Source organism: Hipposideros armiger, unplaced genomic scaffold (assembly GCF_001890085.2).
Source record: "Hipposideros armiger isolate ML-2016 unplaced genomic scaffold, ASM189008v1 scaffold_229, whole genome shotgun sequence".
In the NCBI taxonomy this organism is placed as follows: domain Eukaryota; kingdom Metazoa; phylum Chordata; class Mammalia; order Chiroptera; family Hipposideridae; genus Hipposideros; species Hipposideros armiger.
This window is the reverse complement of record NW_017731579.1, coordinates 781,188-799,495: the sequence shown is the minus strand read 5'-3', so window position 1 is coordinate 799,495 and position 18,308 is coordinate 781,188.

Below are 18,308 nucleotides of genomic sequence, written 5' to 3'. Positions count from 1 at the left end.
TACCAGACAGGATCTAAGAACAAGGACCAAAAGAGAGCTGGAACCAAAGCCTACCACAGAGTTAGCTTGCGTGACCTCATGACTTAGCAATTATCAGGATGCAGAGCTCGGAACAATGTCACAGTAAGGAAGTGGATCCAGTGTCATTTCAAGCAGTGAGAGGAAGGACAAGAAGAAGAAGAGTTCCACTAGGCTCTTTTCTTTCTCATACAGAAGGGGGAGAAGAGGGTTCAAGTAATCAAAGAATTGAAAAGAAACTCCGATTTCTCAATTAGAAAGTCATTGATAACGCTATTAAGAGTAATTTCAAAAAGGATATATTACAGTGAGTGAATGATTCAGATTACTGTGCATACACTTATGAATGAGCATATGTTCATGTATAGAAAAATGTTTTTGCAAACACATTTCCTGTGATGGAATGCAGAGCGATGTAAAATACCTTTTTAGGTAGATTGAAGAATTTTAAGGCTTGGTGATGAGCACGTTTGTAAGCTTTGGGATGGTTAACTGGAGGAAGAAGACATTGTGCCAAGTTTTAGGTACAAGGTAGGGAAGCTGTCATTAAAAAAATAATTAAATAATTGAAGAAAAAGAAAATCAAGAAAAGGTAGAAGTAGACGTAATCCAGATCGCAAGTGGAAGAGTTTTCTTTGAAAAGAGGTAAGAACTGTTAGTTTGTTTGTTCCTCCTTTGAGATAGTTAAGTTTGAGTGGTGGTAAACGTGTTATTCCAAAGTTTTACATTATTAGACAATAATGCAAACACAATACATGGTTCCCATATATTGTACATCCAGCTTCCTTATTTTTAACATCTTACATTAGTATAGTACAATGGTTACAATCACTAAGCCAGTATTGATACATCACTATTAACAAAATCCACACTTTATTCAAATTTCCTTAGTTTTTACCTAATGTCATTTTTCTGTTCCAGGATCCCATCTAGAATTCCATATCACAATTGGACATCATATTTCCTTAGGCTCCTCTTGATTAGGACACTTTCTCAGATTTTCCTTGTTTTCAGTGACAGCTACAGTTTTGAGGAGGGCTGCTCAGGTACTTTGTAGAATGCCATTCAGCTTGGATTTGTCTAATTATTTTTCTCATGGTTCAACTGGGATTATGGGTTTTTGGAAGGAAGAACACAGGGCAAACTACCATTTTCATCATATAACATGGGAAGATATTATCAACATGACTTGTTACTGTTGATGTGAAACTTGATCATCTGGCTTGGTTTCTTTAGGTGAGATTTGTTAGGTTTCTTTATTGTAAAGCTGTGTGTGTGTGTGTGTGTGTGTGTGTGTGTGTGTTTCCCCTCCTGTATTGTACTTTTTGGAAGGTGGTCACTAGGAAAGAAAGCCTGCACTTAATGAGGAGGAGTGGGCTATGTTCCACCTCACTAAGGGCCCAGTACATACCTAGTTTATTTGGATATATACCGGGGTGCCAAAAAAATGTATACACATGACTTGTATTCATCTTTTGTTATCAGTATATATTGAGTATTACAATTTTAATACAGGTTTTTCCTTTCTTAAAATGTATATACATTTTTTGGACACCCTCTGTGTGTATGCATTTGTGTGTGTGTGTGTGTGTGTGTGTGTGTGTGTGTGTGTACTTTTTTGCATGAGAGATTTGTCTATTCTTCCTCATTCATTTATTTACTCAGTCATTCTTTTATATCAATATGGACTCAAGGAAATTTTTGTACTTTGGTTTCTAACCAATATTATTTATGTTTTTGCTCAAATTGATCCTGCTTTGGCAACTGGGAGTTCCTTCAACAGTTCCTATGTCCCTTCAACATACTCCTATCATTACCTTGTTTTTGTTTCGATTTTTCTTTAAGTATTTCCTTATTTTCTGGCACTAAATATGATCATCTCGTATATTTCCAGCCCAGGGCTAAAATCAGCCACTGGACTAAAGTTCCCTGGTTTCTGCTATTGGGGATGGTGTTTGAAGTCAAAATTGCACACTAGGTATGCTCATTGCTACTAGGGTATCGTTTCTTTTAGGCTCAGCTGATGGATCAAGGAAACACATGCGTGCATACTAACCTGCTTATATACTCATATCTATAAGTATGTCTATATGTAACAATCTGTATCTATATTAAACTAAATATGAGTTCATGTCTTTTACTCCAATTTATTATCATATGCACCATTATATCCTCCATTGCATGAGACACCTTGTTCCAACCATCCTCCATTCTATTATCTCTTTGAGGTAGGAAACAAGTTAATTAAAAAAAAAAAAAGAATTTCTAAGATAGAAATAGAGGAGTGAGTATGAATATAATGTTCAGATCACGGTGAGAAAGGAATAAAGGAACAAACTAGAGAAAAGGTGATAATCAAGGTCAATTTGAAAGCATACCACCTAAGATGCAAAATCTCTTCTTTTCTGACAACATAAGAGGAAGAAAAAGTAACTTATCACAAAGTATTTTAGATGAAAAATATTTGTTTATCCCTTTCAATTGCATATTAGTAGAGTCAATAATTTTTGTTGGATAAGGCTGATTTCAAGTCTGTTGGATGTTGGAATACTAAAAACTCAATTTATCTCTCCTCTGGATACCAAACATTTAAGAACAATTACAAGAGGATCAAAGTAGAATATCAGTGGTATTACTAATCTAGAAAAGTGAATAATATCTCTCAAATACATGACTCCTTGTACTGGAAAATGCAAATTGGACAGAGAACGAAGTAAGTTTTCCAAATACTTTCCCAGAAAATTTGGATTTGCGAAGGACACCCCAAGTTCCTTACCCAGCCTGTGTGACATGCAAGGTCATAATTTGATTTTTTTTTTTTCAGGAGCTACAGCCTACACTGTCGCTGGCAACTCATGGCAGCCCACCTCCAGGTAGAGCTGTTGTTCAGCATCTTAGCTGTAGAGGGCAGTGTCACTGGCCCTCCTATGTGGGATCCGAACCGGGGTCCTTTGGCATCCCAAGCCAGCTCTTAACCATTGTGCCACTCAGCCGGCCCCAAAATTTGATTTTTAATTAACAGATTATTTCTTAGAATGATTTTTAGTTTACAGAAAAACTGAACAGAAAGTACAGAGTTCCATATACTCTCTTTCCTATTGCTTATAATCTCCTGTTACTAACACCTTGCATTAATGTGGCATATTTGATACAATAATGGACCAAGAGTGATATATTATTATTAACTAAAGTTCATAGTTTATATTAGGGTTCACTCTTTGTGTCATACAGTTCTACGGGTTTTGCCAAATGTATAACATCATGTAGCCACCATTACAGTATGACATAAATAGTTTCACTGCCCTGAAAATCCTCCACATATTATGTATTCATTCCTCCTACCCTCCTTGATCCCATAAACCCCTGCTAAACACTGTCTGTCTCCATAGTTTTGTCTTTTCCATGATGTCATATAATTGCAATCATATAGTATGTAGGCTTTACAGCTGGCTTCTTTCAGTAAGCAATATGTATGTAAGGTTTCTTTGTGTCTTTTTTGTGGCTTGATAGCTCATTTATTTTATTGCTAAATAATATTTTATTGTATGGATGTACTACGGAATATTTATCCATTCCACAATTGGAAAACATCTGGATGCTTCCAGGTTTTGGCAATTTTGAATAAGCTGCTACAAACATTTATGTGAAGGTTTTTATGTGAGCATTAGTTTTCAACTCATTTGGGTAAATACCTAAGATTGCTGGATCATACTGGTAAAAAATATAGTTAATTTTGTAAGAAACTATCAAATTATCTTTCAAAGTGGATGTACTATTTTGCATTCTCACCAGAAATGAATGAGAGTTCCTGTAGCACCACATCCTTACTAGCATTAGGTCTTGTCAGTGTCTTGGATTTTGGCTATTCTAATATATATATGCAGCAGTATCTCGTTTTAATCTTTAATTCCTTTAAGACATACAGTGTTGAGGTTTGTTTTTGTTTTTGTTTTTTAAAGAGGGCGCAGCTCACAGTGGCCCATACAGGGATCGAATTGGCAACCTTGGTGTTATTAGCACCACACTCTAATCAACTGAGCTAACCGGAAACCTCTTGAGTATCTTTTTATATACATATTTGCCATCTGCAAATCTTCTTTTTGAAATGTCCATTATTATATTTTTGCACCCTTTTTAATCAGGTTGTTTGTTTTCTTATTGTTGAGTTTTACAAGTTCTTTGTATATTTTGAATACATGTTTATTATCAGATATGTTTCTCAAATAATGTCTCCCAATGTGTAGCATGTTTTTATGTTGAAAAGGTTTTTCATTTTAATAAGTCCAACTTATAAATTTTTACTTTCATGGATCATGCCTTGCTGTATTTAAAAATGTGTTGCCAAACTCAAGGTTCCCTAGATTTTCTCCTACGTTATCTTCTAGAGGTATTATACTTTGCATTTTATAATTAGGTTTATGATTCACATTGAGTTAATTTAAAAAAAAAAGTAAGGTCAATGTTGCTACTTTTATCTTTCATGAGAATGTGCAGTGGTTCCAGCATCATTTGTTGAAAAGATCACTCTTCTCCTTTGGACATATTTAAATAGGTCTATTTCTGGGCTCAACATCTGTCCTGTTGACCTATTTGTTTATTCCTAAAACAGTACCACACTGTCTTAATCACTGTAGCTTCCTAGTAGGTCTTGCAGTTGGGTAGTGTCATTCCCCTGACTTTCTTATTCTTCATTTATATTCTCTTGGTTATTCCGGGTCTTTTTGTTTTTCCAGGTAAACTTTAGACTCAGTTGTTGATATCTACAAAATACTTGCTGGTATTTTGAGTGGGATTCCATTGAACTTAGAGAACAATTTGGAAAGAACTCACACCTTAACAACACTGACTCTTCCTAGCAATAAACATGGAATATCTTTCCACTTATTTAGATCTTTGATTTCTTTTATCAGAGTTTTATAGTTGTGTGTATATAGATCTTGTAAATATTTTGTTAGGCTTATATCTAGATATTTCATATCTTTGGTGTTAATGTAGTGGCATTGTATTTTTTTATTTCAAATTGTAACTGCTCATTGCTGGAGATAGGAAAGCCATGGACATTTGTATATTAACCTTGTATCCTGAAACCTCACTATAATCGTTATTACTACTAGAAAATATTTATTAATTCTTTGGAATTTTATACATAGACATCCATGTCATCTGTAAACAAAGACAGTTTTATTTCTTCCTTTCCAGTCTGTATACCTTTTATTTCTATTTCTTGTCTTATTACATTAGCTAGGACTTCCAGTAAAATGTTGAATTGTAATGGCAAGAGTAGAAATCATTATTTTCTTTTCCTGATATTAGGGGAAAAGGCCTAGTTTCACACCATTACATATGATGTAAACTGTAGATTTTTTTGTAGATGTTATCTATTAATTTGAAGAAGTTTCCTTCTATTCCTAGCTTCCTGAGAGTTTTACCATGGATAGGTGTTGCAATTTTCCAAATGCTTTTTCCACATCTGTTGGTATAAAATTATGCTTTTCATCTTTATCTTTAGCCTATTGATGTGATGAATTACATTAACTAATTTTTGAATACTGAGCGAATTACATTAACTAATTTTTGAATACCTGCATACCTGGAATAAATTCCACTTGGTTGAGATTTATAATTCTTTTTACGCAACACTTGATTCAATTTGCTGATATTTTATTGAAGATTTTTGAATCAATGTTTATGAAAGATAAAATTATATGTAAAGATAAAATATATATATAAGATATATATATAAGATATATATATATATATATATATATATATAATTTTTTTCCCCTTGTAGTGTGTTTGTGTAAGGTATTAGGTTAATGGCTCATAGATTGAGTTATGAAGTGTAACCTCAGATTTTATTTTCTGGAAGAGACCAGAAAACTAGTATGTTTTTTATTTAAATATTAGCATTAACCAGAGAACCCAGTTGGACCTGGTCCTTGATTCAATTTCTTTAATAGATATAGGCCTATTCAGACCTATTTCTCTTTTTGTGAGTTTTGGTAAATTGTGCCTGTAAAAATTAATTCTTTTCATCTAAGTTATCAAAATTGTGGGCATAGAGTCATAAATAATATTCCCTTTCTTCTTAATGTTTTGCAGTAAAATATAAATAAACATAAAACTTACCATCATAACCATTTTAAAGCATACAGTTCAGTGGTATTAAATGCACTCATAATGTTGTATAATCATCACCACTAATCATCCACATAATTCTTCCATCTTGTAAAATTGAAACTTTATACCCATTAAATAATAGCTACCCATTTGCCCTTCCTCCCAGCCCTTGGAAACCACCATTTTACTTTCTGTCTCATGATTTCGATTACTCTGAGCATCTCATAGAAGTGGAATCATTAAGTATTTGTCCTTTATGACTGGCTTATTTTGCTTAGCATAACGTCCTCTAGCTTCATCTCTTTTAGCATATTGCAAAATTTCCTTCCTTTTAAAGGCTGAATAATATTCCAGTGTATGTATTTACCACATTTTGCTTATTTGTTCATCTGCCAATGGACACTTGGGTTGTTTCCATGTTTTAGTGATTGGGGATATCGCTGTTATGAACATAGCTCTACAAATATCTCTTTGTAACTCTGTTTTCAATTCTCTTGGGTGTATGCCCATAATTGGAATTGCTGCATCATATGATAATTTTATTTTGAATTTTTTGAGGAACACCATACTGTTCTCCACAGTGGCTGTACCATTTTACACTCCTACCAACATGGCATAAGGATTCCAATTTCTGCATATTCTTGTCAATACTAGTTGTTTACTATTTTTTTGATAGCCTCCATCCTAATGGTTTGAGGGAATCTCTCACTGTAATTTTGATTTGCATCACCCTAAGATAAGCATCTTTTCATATGCTTATTGGCCATTTGTATATCTTATTTGAAGAAATGTCTATTCAAGTTCATTGTCCATTTTTCAATGCAGTTGCTTCTTTTGTTGTTATTACTCAATTTTTGGAGTTATCTGTATATTGTGGGTATTAATCCCTCATCAAATATATGATTTACAGATATTTTTCCCATTCTGTTCCATTCTGTTTGCTTTTTATTGTTGATATTGTCTTTTATTGTACAAAATTTTGAAAATTTCCAGGAAATTCAATTTGTATTTTTTTTCTTTTGTTGCCTGTGTCTTTAGTGTCATATCCAAGAAATCACTGAAAAATCCACTATCATGAATCTTGTGTCCTATGTTTTCTTCTAAGCCTTTTATTTCTTTTGGTCTTACCTTTAAGTATTTAATACATTTTGAGTTAATTTTTGTACATGGTATTAGGTAAAGTTCCAAATTCATTCTTTTACATGTGGATAGCCAGTGTCCCCAGCACCATTCTTTCAAAAGACTGTCCTTTCCCCCACTGAATGTCTCAGCAGCCTTATCAAAAATCATTTGAGCATACATACAAGGGATTATTTCTGAGATCTCTATTCTATTCTATTGGTTTATATTTCTGTCTTTATGCCAGTACCTCATTGTTTTGATGACAATATATTTGTATTAAGTTTAAAATCACAAGTATGAGTCTTCCAGTTTTGTTATCTTTCAAGATTTTTTGGCTAGTCAGGCTTCCTTGAAAATCCATATGAATTTTAAAATGGGTTTTTCTACTTCTGCAAGAAAGTCATTGGGGTCTTGATGGGGATTGCTCCGAATCTGAAAATAATCTGGGTGGTATTACAAAATGTTCTATTGGGTTTATTTCTGGAGGCAACAATCATAGCATTAATTGTGGCACCATCAAGCACCCAGTGGTTTTTCTGGTGGTGTGAGTATGTAATGTCTATGTATTTCTGTATTCTGATTTCAGGCCGTGTGTTCACAGAGTACACTCCAAACCAGTTTCGTGGACACTTGAAACAGTTCTGAGATTCTATCCAAGTCCTCTTAAAAACTTTTTTATTAAATTGCTTTCTATTGTTTGAACCTGTGTACCCAGATTGATATAGAAAATGCCACCCAGATTATTTGCAGACAGTCATAGGAGATATTCTATGATTGATTTTCAGCAAATGTTAGTGCTGAGGACAGTGAAAATACAGCTACTCTTAATGGTTAAAGCTTCAGAAAGACCTTCAGTTAACAGGGTGAAAACGAATCCTATTTTCATTTGTGAAACACGCACTGAATGAAAAGCTTTGGGAGGCAAGCAGGAATTGTTGCTGTAGAGTAAGTAAAGATAAAGATGAATTTTAATAAATGTGGAGGTCTTTGCTTTTGCCCACCTCTAAAAAAAGTGGAGAACCAAAAAATAGAAATGTAAGACCAAATTTCCATAGTCTTGGCTCAAGTCATAATAAGAAACCTATTGGTGAATGTAAAAGCTACATGTCTGAAAAATAGAGGCCAATGCTGATAGGCTAGGGATGCCATTGAGAGATTCTTTAAATGAGCTCTCTGATTTGTTTGGGAGTGCTTGAATCATACTGACGCAACTTGGGAATGCTGGGATCACACTGAAGGATTTGGGAATACTGGGTTCCCACTGAAGTAATGGCATTTTAGTGCTGAATGCAAAGTGAGTTTGGTTTCCATAATGAGAAGTAGGATTTATTTGTTAATCAGAGTGGATTGACCTACAGACGTTTTTGGTCTTGTGGTCCTAGGGCTAATATAGTTAGGCGAAACACTAAGTTACTATTAAGTTTGCATTGGGAAAAGCAAAAAATATGAAAACATATACCTGACTTGACAAACTATGACAAAGAATTATAGCCCCTCACCCAATTTCTAAATATGTCAGTTTATAGACATACTTTTCTAAGAAAGTAAAGTCCAAGTAGTTTTAGAATATGACTTCGAAATAATATGACAAGTACATCATATGAATCTTTTCCTCAGTGGTTTCAAAAGGGAATCTATGACAAGCAACTGCACTTTGAAAAGGAAAATTGAGATATTCCCAGTAACTGTTCAATTCTGGATATGAGCTAATACCAATCCCTGGAAAAGTGTGGTTTGACAATCATAGTGATGTCAGAAATTAATGACATTTTAATTTGAGTCTACCTCAAAACAATCTGAGTGTAAACCTTGATGTCTGCCCATAGTTACTTTCCAGTTTCTAGATAAGTTCTCCCTTTCTCCCCATCCCAGTTAATAGAGAACATCGGATTATTATAACTTTTCATGGAAAGAACACTCCTGAAAAATCTTCATTTATGGCAACATCACCTCTCTTGCTCTGTGTCACAATTTGGTTTCCATATCTTAGATTTTCTCACTTTAATATAGAACATCATGCTAAAAGAATCTGTAGAATCAGAAATAGAGACAACAACAAGTTCACTTGAGAAGACAAATATCTGTCTATGAGTGAAAAAGTAATCTCACAAAAATATAGGATTCAGAAAACCAATTAAAGTCTTGAGGAACAAGTATACTTGGAAATGATGACATATACTCTTCATAGTAAAAGATAAGTCATTGCATAATCCATCCCCATCCTACCAAAAAAATTCACAAAGCTTGGGATTCCTTAAATTTTGAAGGCAACATACAATGTGTCAAAATTGGATACTCTGCTTCAATGGATCCAAAAGACCTCCCTCTTTGAGTTGGACTCAAACAAGAAAATCACCTTTTAGGTGATCCCAAACTGTACATCAAGCTACTCTGCCCCTTGATTTTTATGACCCAGAAAGTTCAATGGTTTACTAATCATCAGGTTCTTGGAATCGATGATGTTTTTGACTGGTGAGAATATTTTACAAGGATACATACGTGGATTGATCTCTTAGAATGGATACACAATGTGAGAATATTTGTGTCTAATGTGAATACACAAAAATAACCCCCACTTTGAGAAAGTACTCAATAATTGGAAGATTGTATGATCCACCTTATAAATATTAATCAATTTCTATTCCAAACTGCCCAGGTATTTCCTTAATGGATTCACAAATAAGTGTCAATATCACAAAAATACAAGTTATTCACAGGCTTAATAAAGAAATTACTTCTCCTCAAGACAGGAGATTATATCCACAAACAACTCATAAGTCAGATAACACAAAAAGAAATGTTAGAACATGTTCCAGGCTTAAAGACAAAGTAACAACTGACCCTCAATTGTGACGCATACAAGGTGTGATCAAACAATATGGAGAATGTTTAAATAAAAAAAAAATTATTACAGTAAAAGACACATTGCCATTAACGTCCCTCAAATACTCCCCCTTGCTTTGAACACACTTATTCCATTGTTCTTGCTACTTTTTGAAGTTGTTCTGATCACAAAATATGGTAAATGCTGCTGCTGAGTGCCATCCCATGGAAAGGCAGGGATTTTCAATATGGGAAGCAGCATGAACCTTAGTAACAGTGTGTGACAAGTTTCAACTTGTTGGTGCAGTCAGTCATGTGTGAGCTATGGTTGAGAGAAGGTATGTTTTAAAGTGTGCCGTAAATCATCCTCCATCATGACAAGGCTCCATGTCACACAGCGCTTCTGGTATATGGCAATATCTGTCAAATAAAAACATTACAGTGTGTCCTGATCCATCTTATTTACTGGATCTGGCACTGTACAACTTCTGGCTCTTCTCCAAAGTTAAATGACCATGAAAGGTAAACTTTTGAATCAATTCAGGATATGGAGGTAGCCCCGACAGCACAACTAAAGATACTCATGAAAGAGGACTTCTACAATGGCTTCAGAAAGTGGCAAGAATGATGGGATAAGTATGTTCAAAACGAGGGGGAGTATTTTGAGGGGGATTAATGGCAATGTGTCTTTTACTGTAATACATTTTTTAAAATTTAAACATTTACCATAACCACATCGTTTGATGGTACCTCATAGTTAATGTAATGTCCTCCATAATTAGTTACTTCTTCCTTGGAAATAAGAATGGGAGAAATGGCTGAAATCCCTTTCACGGGCTAGAAATGTTGGATGCCTTTCCTTATCTATGTGCTTTAGTAAGAATAGGGTGAAAAGATAAAAGAGGTCCTCTCCCACACAGGCCTCAGATACTGGGACTAGGCTAAGCCAACCTAAAATACCACAGATTTTTAAGTATAATGTGTTTGTATATATTTTATTCACACATCATCTCTAGTTTTAGACTTGAAACCATAAAACTCCTAGAAAAATGCATAAGCTGTAAGTTCCTTGACATCAGTGCTGATAACTGAATTTTTGGAGCTGACTCCAAATGCAAATGCAACAACAGAAAAATAAGCAAGTAGGACAATATCAAACTAAAAAGGTTCTGTACATCAAAGAAAACCATCAACAAAAAATAAAAATCAACGGGCAGGCCAAGTGACTCAGTTGGTTAAGAGCTCGCTCAAGAGTGCGAGCTCTGAGCAACAGCGGTTCACATACTGGCCCGAACTGAGCTGCTGCTGAGCTGCCAATAGGTGGCAGGATGGCTCAGCTAAAAAAAAAAGTCAACCTACTGAAAGGGAGAAAATATTTGCAAATCATGTATCTGATAAGGGGTTTAATACTCAAATTATGTAAAAAAGCTCAAACAACTCAATAGCAAAAAATAAAATCTGATTAAAACATGATCAGAGGATCTAAACAGACATTTTCCCAAAGAAAACATATTGATAGCCAACAAGCACATGAAAAGATGTTCAGCATCAGTAATTATCAAGACAATGCAAATCAAAACCACAATAACATATCACCTCACACTTGTTAGAATGGCTATTACCAAAAGGACAAGAAATAACAAGTGTTGGAGAGGATGAGAAAAAAGGAAGCTGTCATATACTGTTGGTGGGAATGTAAATTGGTATAGCTGCTATGGAAAACAACATGAAGATTCTTTAAAAATTAAAAATAAACCTATCATATGATCCAGCTATTCCACTTTTGGATATTTATTCAAATAAAGCAAAGAAACATTAATTAAAGAAAAATATATGCACCACTTCTTTATTCCAGCATTATATACAATAGCCAAGACTCGAAAATAGCCTATGTGTCAACTGATTGATGAATGGATAAAGAAGAGGTGGTATAGATACACAATAAGATACTACTCAGGAGTAAAAAGAAGGAAATCTTGGTATTTGTGACAACATGGATGGACTTTCAGGGCATTATGCTAAGTGAAATAAGTCAGACAGATAAAGACAAATACCAGATGAATCTGAAAAAACAGAAGAAACAAATCAAAACAAAATCCATAGACACAGAAAACAGATTGGTGGTTATCAGAGAAGGGAGTTGAAGAGACGGTGAAATGAGTGAAGGGGGTCAGTTGTATGGTCACAGATGGTAACTAGATTGATTGCAGTGATCACTTTGTAATGTATACAAATATGGAATTATTGTATTGCACACCTGGAACTAATATAATGTTATGTATCAATTTTACCTCAATAAAAAATTAGCATATATTGTTTTCATATGCAAATGCAGAAAAAATAACACAGAGGACACCTCATATACCTAAATTGTTTAAATATATTTCATCGGCTATTTATAAATTAAGGAAATACAAACTCAAAATTATAAATATGTATAATTTATACCTAAATAGGGAAAATACCTACCAGACCAGTAGTTGTGAATTAATTGACCATTTTATGGCCTGTTACATGAATGTTCACTTCCCCACTGAAAAGACTTAGTAGAGGCTGAAGCACGTTATCAAAAATTTAACAGGAAATTTGCCTTGTTTGTGGCTAGACTGTGAAGCTAATAAAGACAATTTGAGTGATTTTGTTCTGCAATGCCTTGCATATTTATTTTGCTCATATGCACCTATTGGAACTGAGAACAACCTCCCTAGTAAATATAGGTATATTAGTTTCAGGAATGAAGCCAGGGCATTTTTATGTAGGCATGTCACATCATAACTAAAATCCAGGCAATTAACAACTGGATGCATGTAAATAATGAAAAAATGCATTTAGGACAAAAAGATAAAGAGAATCATCCACTGTCTTTTAAAAATCCGTTCCCCATTAAAATTGACTTATTTTTAAAATTACAAGCAAACTAATATATCTTAAGGTTTGATTTCTGAGCCTCTGTAGAAAAAAATAAATGGTATCTAATCGTAATTGTATCTTTCAGGGTTATAGGACATCTTTATCATTAACATATTGTAGAGAATGTATACAATGTCATATAAGTCACACTGGAACTATGAAACAGATGTGTGCATGAACTATATATACCAAGGAAACATTATGTGAAATGGCATCAAATGATCCATCCATTTCTGAACTCTCAAGAATAATAAGTGAAAGATAAACTAAAATGTCTTATTATCCTTTCTGATCTGATTTTGTAAACAAATACTTGACTATTCTTAATGACTAAAAATGTGAAAATGGTAAAATCATGGCTCTTGTAACAGTATAAAATAAACATGTAAAAGATACTACTTTACTCAGTTAATGAGAAGATCCATAAAATGTTTTAACTGCTCAAAGGAAAATTAAAATATCACATATACGTAAGAAAAAGAAAAACAAACAAACAAACAAACAAAAAACGTGTAGTGCAAACAGCTCTTTCCATAGGGCAATAATTACTACACTGGACAAATCTAATTTGCTTTTCTGTCAACACAACTAATTTGTATTATTTCTAGTTTTCTATAATTTGCAGAGTTGTAAAATAGATTAAACACAATGAAAGCTGAACATAATCCAGACAGGTACCCTGGAAATCACCTAGTTTTTCAATGAAACACACCAAATAATCTTTTTGGATTATACCAAAATCTTTTGCATTTTCTCTGACAATAAACAAAAAAATATATATTATTTTTTATAAAATATCATGGTTTTACAGAATTAGCTTGCACTAAACAGAATATTTTTCTCCAAATATTTTCATCCCTGAACTTAATAAGTTTTTCTCTAACCCTCTCTCAGAGCTAGATTTGAATATCTATATCATTATGTCATATTATTTTAATATTTTTAGTGTTTCCTTAAACTACTAGATCATGTCAACAAATAAAATTCTGATGAAGACAACTTTATAATTGATCCTTGAATTATAAACACAAAAATGTCTTTCTCTTCAATAACTCTCGGTTGCAAATGCCACTGCAATAACCAGGCTTGCTGTCCAATGAGGTCAAGAAAGTAGATATTTGAAAGAAGTAAGAACCAGAGTAGGAATCAGAGATTTAGCTCAGAAAGGTAAGGCTTTTATTGGTAAACACATGTGCAGATTGTAATGCCCTTTTAATGCAATTTCAGAACTTTGGATGTTGAGGACATCACACAGGTGAGGAGTGATTCATTAGTTATTCTGCTCTTTGCTCTTTTTTGATTCTTTTGTAATCACTCCACTCAAGCAAAATTTCCTTCCAAATTTCTCAATTTCTGCTTGTGTGCCTCTTGAAGCCACTTTTTTTTTTTTTAACTGAGCCATCCTGCCACATTTTGGCAGCTCAGTGGCAGCTCAGCTCAGGCCGGGCATTGAACCACTGTTGCTCAGAGCTCAAACTCTTGAGTGAGCTCTTAACCAACTGAGCCACTCGGCTGGTCCTTGAAGCCACTTTTTAAATTTAGCTTGAATTAGTTCATTTTGGGGATTTCAATGTGGTCAATGTTAGGGTGATTTGGGAAAGGACCTTACATATTACTTACTATGATGACCTTACGTGACAGAGGAAAAGCCAAGGCCAGGATAACATAATGTCTTACTTCAAGTTTCCTAAATTTCAGTTTAATATCCACTATACCAGGGTCGGCAAACTGGCTCGCGAGCCACATGCGGCTCTTTGGGTATGTTCCGTCTCAAAAGTTCGCTCACACCTGAACCAATCCTGTCCCTAACAATAATTTGAAAATTATTCGAGAGCCATAAATATATTTTTACATAATCACCATTATATGAATAATAGCCTTTACAATTTTTATAAATGAAACTATGATAGTTTTATTTTCATTTTCAATTTTACTTCAGAGCCACATGTACATACCCAAAGAGCCGCACGTGGCTCACGAGCAGCAGTTTGCTGACCCCTGGCGGCTCTTCCGTCTCAAAAGTTTGCCGACCCCTACACTATGCCCAAGCAAATAGGAAGAATTATCATTTGAATAACCACAGAAGATTCTACTAGTCATGTGTAAAAGGAACATTGAGAAGCTATATTAAGTTTTTCCAGTTTAAAAATAACATATCTCATAGAATACTTGTCCTCATGAGGCCTTAAAAATATTTATTTTGAGTCAATAATTGAAATACGTGAGCTAAGATATGAAGTAAATCATGACATAAAATTTTGTAGATGATGCAAAAATCATATTACTGAAGTTTATGGAGAAGTCTATTTTTTTCAGATATAGATTCATAGATTAAATAAATCCATTATTGAATAAAACCTATGAAATATCTAAAATGCAAGAATATCATTTGATGATGGCATTGGATTGAATGCCTGGATCACCATGACTTCATTAATTCTACTTTGTCCTATTTTTCACCATTAAACTTTGCTGTGGAACTTTAGTTGACTATATTTGGCTAATAATTTTGAAAACTTAAAAGTATAATTAAATTTTGTGGAGGAAAGCCAACAAACAGAGAACTTTTGGAATAATAAAATGACAGTAATTATTTTGCTTAATTTATTTTTTGTCTCTTTCTGTCTCCTACCACATAAGGAAGGAACTTTTGTCAACTTAATTCACAATTCTATTCCTACACTTAGAAAATTGTCTAACACATTCAGGGGCTCACTGAAATTTTGTTGAAGTAGCAATTGAATTTTTAAGTGATTAGAGCAATCAATTGATTTATATCTATCTACATTTCTTTACTATATAACAATTTTTAAAAAATATCAAATAACATTGAAAATCTGAGACCAGAAACATATTTGAGTTCCTCAAATAAAAGCAATATGTGCATTTCAGATATTATATATACATGTTACACTCTGCCAACTAAATTTCTTTAGATTAATTTCAAATTGAGGCAATCTGATGTAGTGCAAAAACTGTGTCAAGGGACTTCATCCTATTTTTGTCTAACAAAATATAGTAAATAGCTTTTAATGCCAGTATTTCTCCTGGAAACATGATGAAGATTCCTAAAACACACTAAATATTATATTCAAATATGGCAAGCGCCAGTCTCATAACATGACATGGGACAAGAAGTGCAGTGATTTTCTTTGCGTCCAAAGGAAGCAGCATTATGACTAAAAGAACAGCTATGGTTGTCAGACTGAGCAGGTTTTATAGAAGGCCAAACTACAAAGGGGATTGTTCTGATAATAGATACAGATGCTTTGAACTGGAAGGAAACGAGGAAAAAGTTCAAGTCATTTAGTTCTAAGCTTCATCTATTTTTTTTTTTTACTTACGATAATAAAACCTTGAGGTTATGTTTTAAAAAATACAGTATGTAAAGTTTATTCAATAACTATTTGAGAGAAGAAATATTCTCAGAAAGTATAACAAACTAGTATCTCATAACCAGAAAAAAAATCAGATGGGGATTTAATTATTTTAGTAGCCATTAGGTCAAGTATATATGACATATTTGCATGTTTTCCCACCATAAAATTACATGTATACATTTAATTACACATACACAAGGAAAAATAAGTGGTGGGGGGGAGGGGGCTACATACATATAACTACTTTTTTTAAAAATTTGAAACCTATAGCTTATCTTCCATTGAATGTAAAAGCCTTCTGCCATTATTAGAAACGCTAGCTATACAGACATAAGTATTCTGTCCATTATTCAAAGACATTGTATTAGAACCCTGTGCATGTAAAGCAGATGAAATAAGAACAAGTCAGGATATTAGTGATAACACTATATTCAAGAAAAGATATGATGCACTTTTGACTTCATAAATCGAAGAGAAAAAAATCGTTAGAAGCAAAGTAATAAATGTCAAAGTTGCTATTAAACAAAGGCTGCCCTTTATGGGTCTCATAAGATTAAAAAATAAAAAGCCAGTGGTGTGTCTACTAGCATCTCTGGAATGATTATTGAAATGTAATTTCTATCTATGAACTTCATTATATTTTGTTGGATGCCTACTTTCATTCCAACAACAGACTCTGAAGTAAAATAATACTACAATGACAGATAAAGAAAAAAATCCAATTCTGAGTAATATAAAATACCAATCAAATATCTCTTCATGCTTCTATATTCTTTCCTTTGAAACTCTGTTTCAATACTTGATATTTGGAACGGATATACAAAATACACATTGACATGATTGATACAGCAATCTCTTTTCATCAAAGTAGATCACAAGTATTTGTTTGGAAAAATAAAAACTAATTATTTTTTGATATGATTGCTTTATTACTAAATGATTAACTTTCTAAAGGCCAGGCAGGCCAAATGAAGTTATATCTTCCCCTCAATGAAAATCAGATTAAAACTTTATTTCCAGTGCTGGCCGAGTGGCGAATTGGTTAAGAGTTGGCTTGGGACACCATCTCTGAGCAGCAGGGTCCTGGTTCGGATCCCACAAGAAGGTCAGTGACGCTGCGCCCTCTACAGCTAAGATGGTGAACAACAGCTCAACCTGGAGCTGGGCTGCCATGAGTCGAAAGCGACGGCGTGGGCTGCAGTGGGGCTGGCCAGCAGCAGGCGTGAGCTTTCATGAGCTGCTATGAGCAGCCATGAGCGGCTGTCCAATGGCCGGCGAGTGATCTGCCTCACCCAGAAAGAGTGCAATGATAATACCAACATCGGCCAGTGAAGACACATCCTCCACAACTAGACTGAAGAACAAAAAGGACAGCAGCTTGTCTGTTCCCCTTCCCCGATTCCCCAATAAAATCTTTAAAAAAAACCTTTATTTCCAGGTATGTATTCACACATTTTTTGAAGCTTAACAGTCAATATACATGTAGCTTTATTAAATAAGGCAGATAATTTAGTCCCGTGTTGCTGAATTCTTGTAAAGAAAAGATATATTAAGCTATATGCTTTAATTCCTGACTCACAGAATTACCAAAAGGATTAATGGGACATTTGGGTTAAAAATGCACTTTAAAAATTACTAACATTTTAGTCTGTTTAAGTCCTGATTTCCAGTTGACATAGGTAGTGACAGAAAATGATATAACTAATGAACCCATCAAGATCGTTAATACCAAATTTATTTTTCTATTATAAAATGTTCTCAGGAGTATTTGCATTCATACCTAATGTTCAAATTTTTATTTTAAATATCTAGAGACATGATCACAATGTTACTTGAATTTATAATCTGATTTGACATATAGATTTCTTTTTTATGATATTTCTATAATCATTTTACTTAAAGAAATAATTGTCAAAATTTTAGTCATTAGGCCGG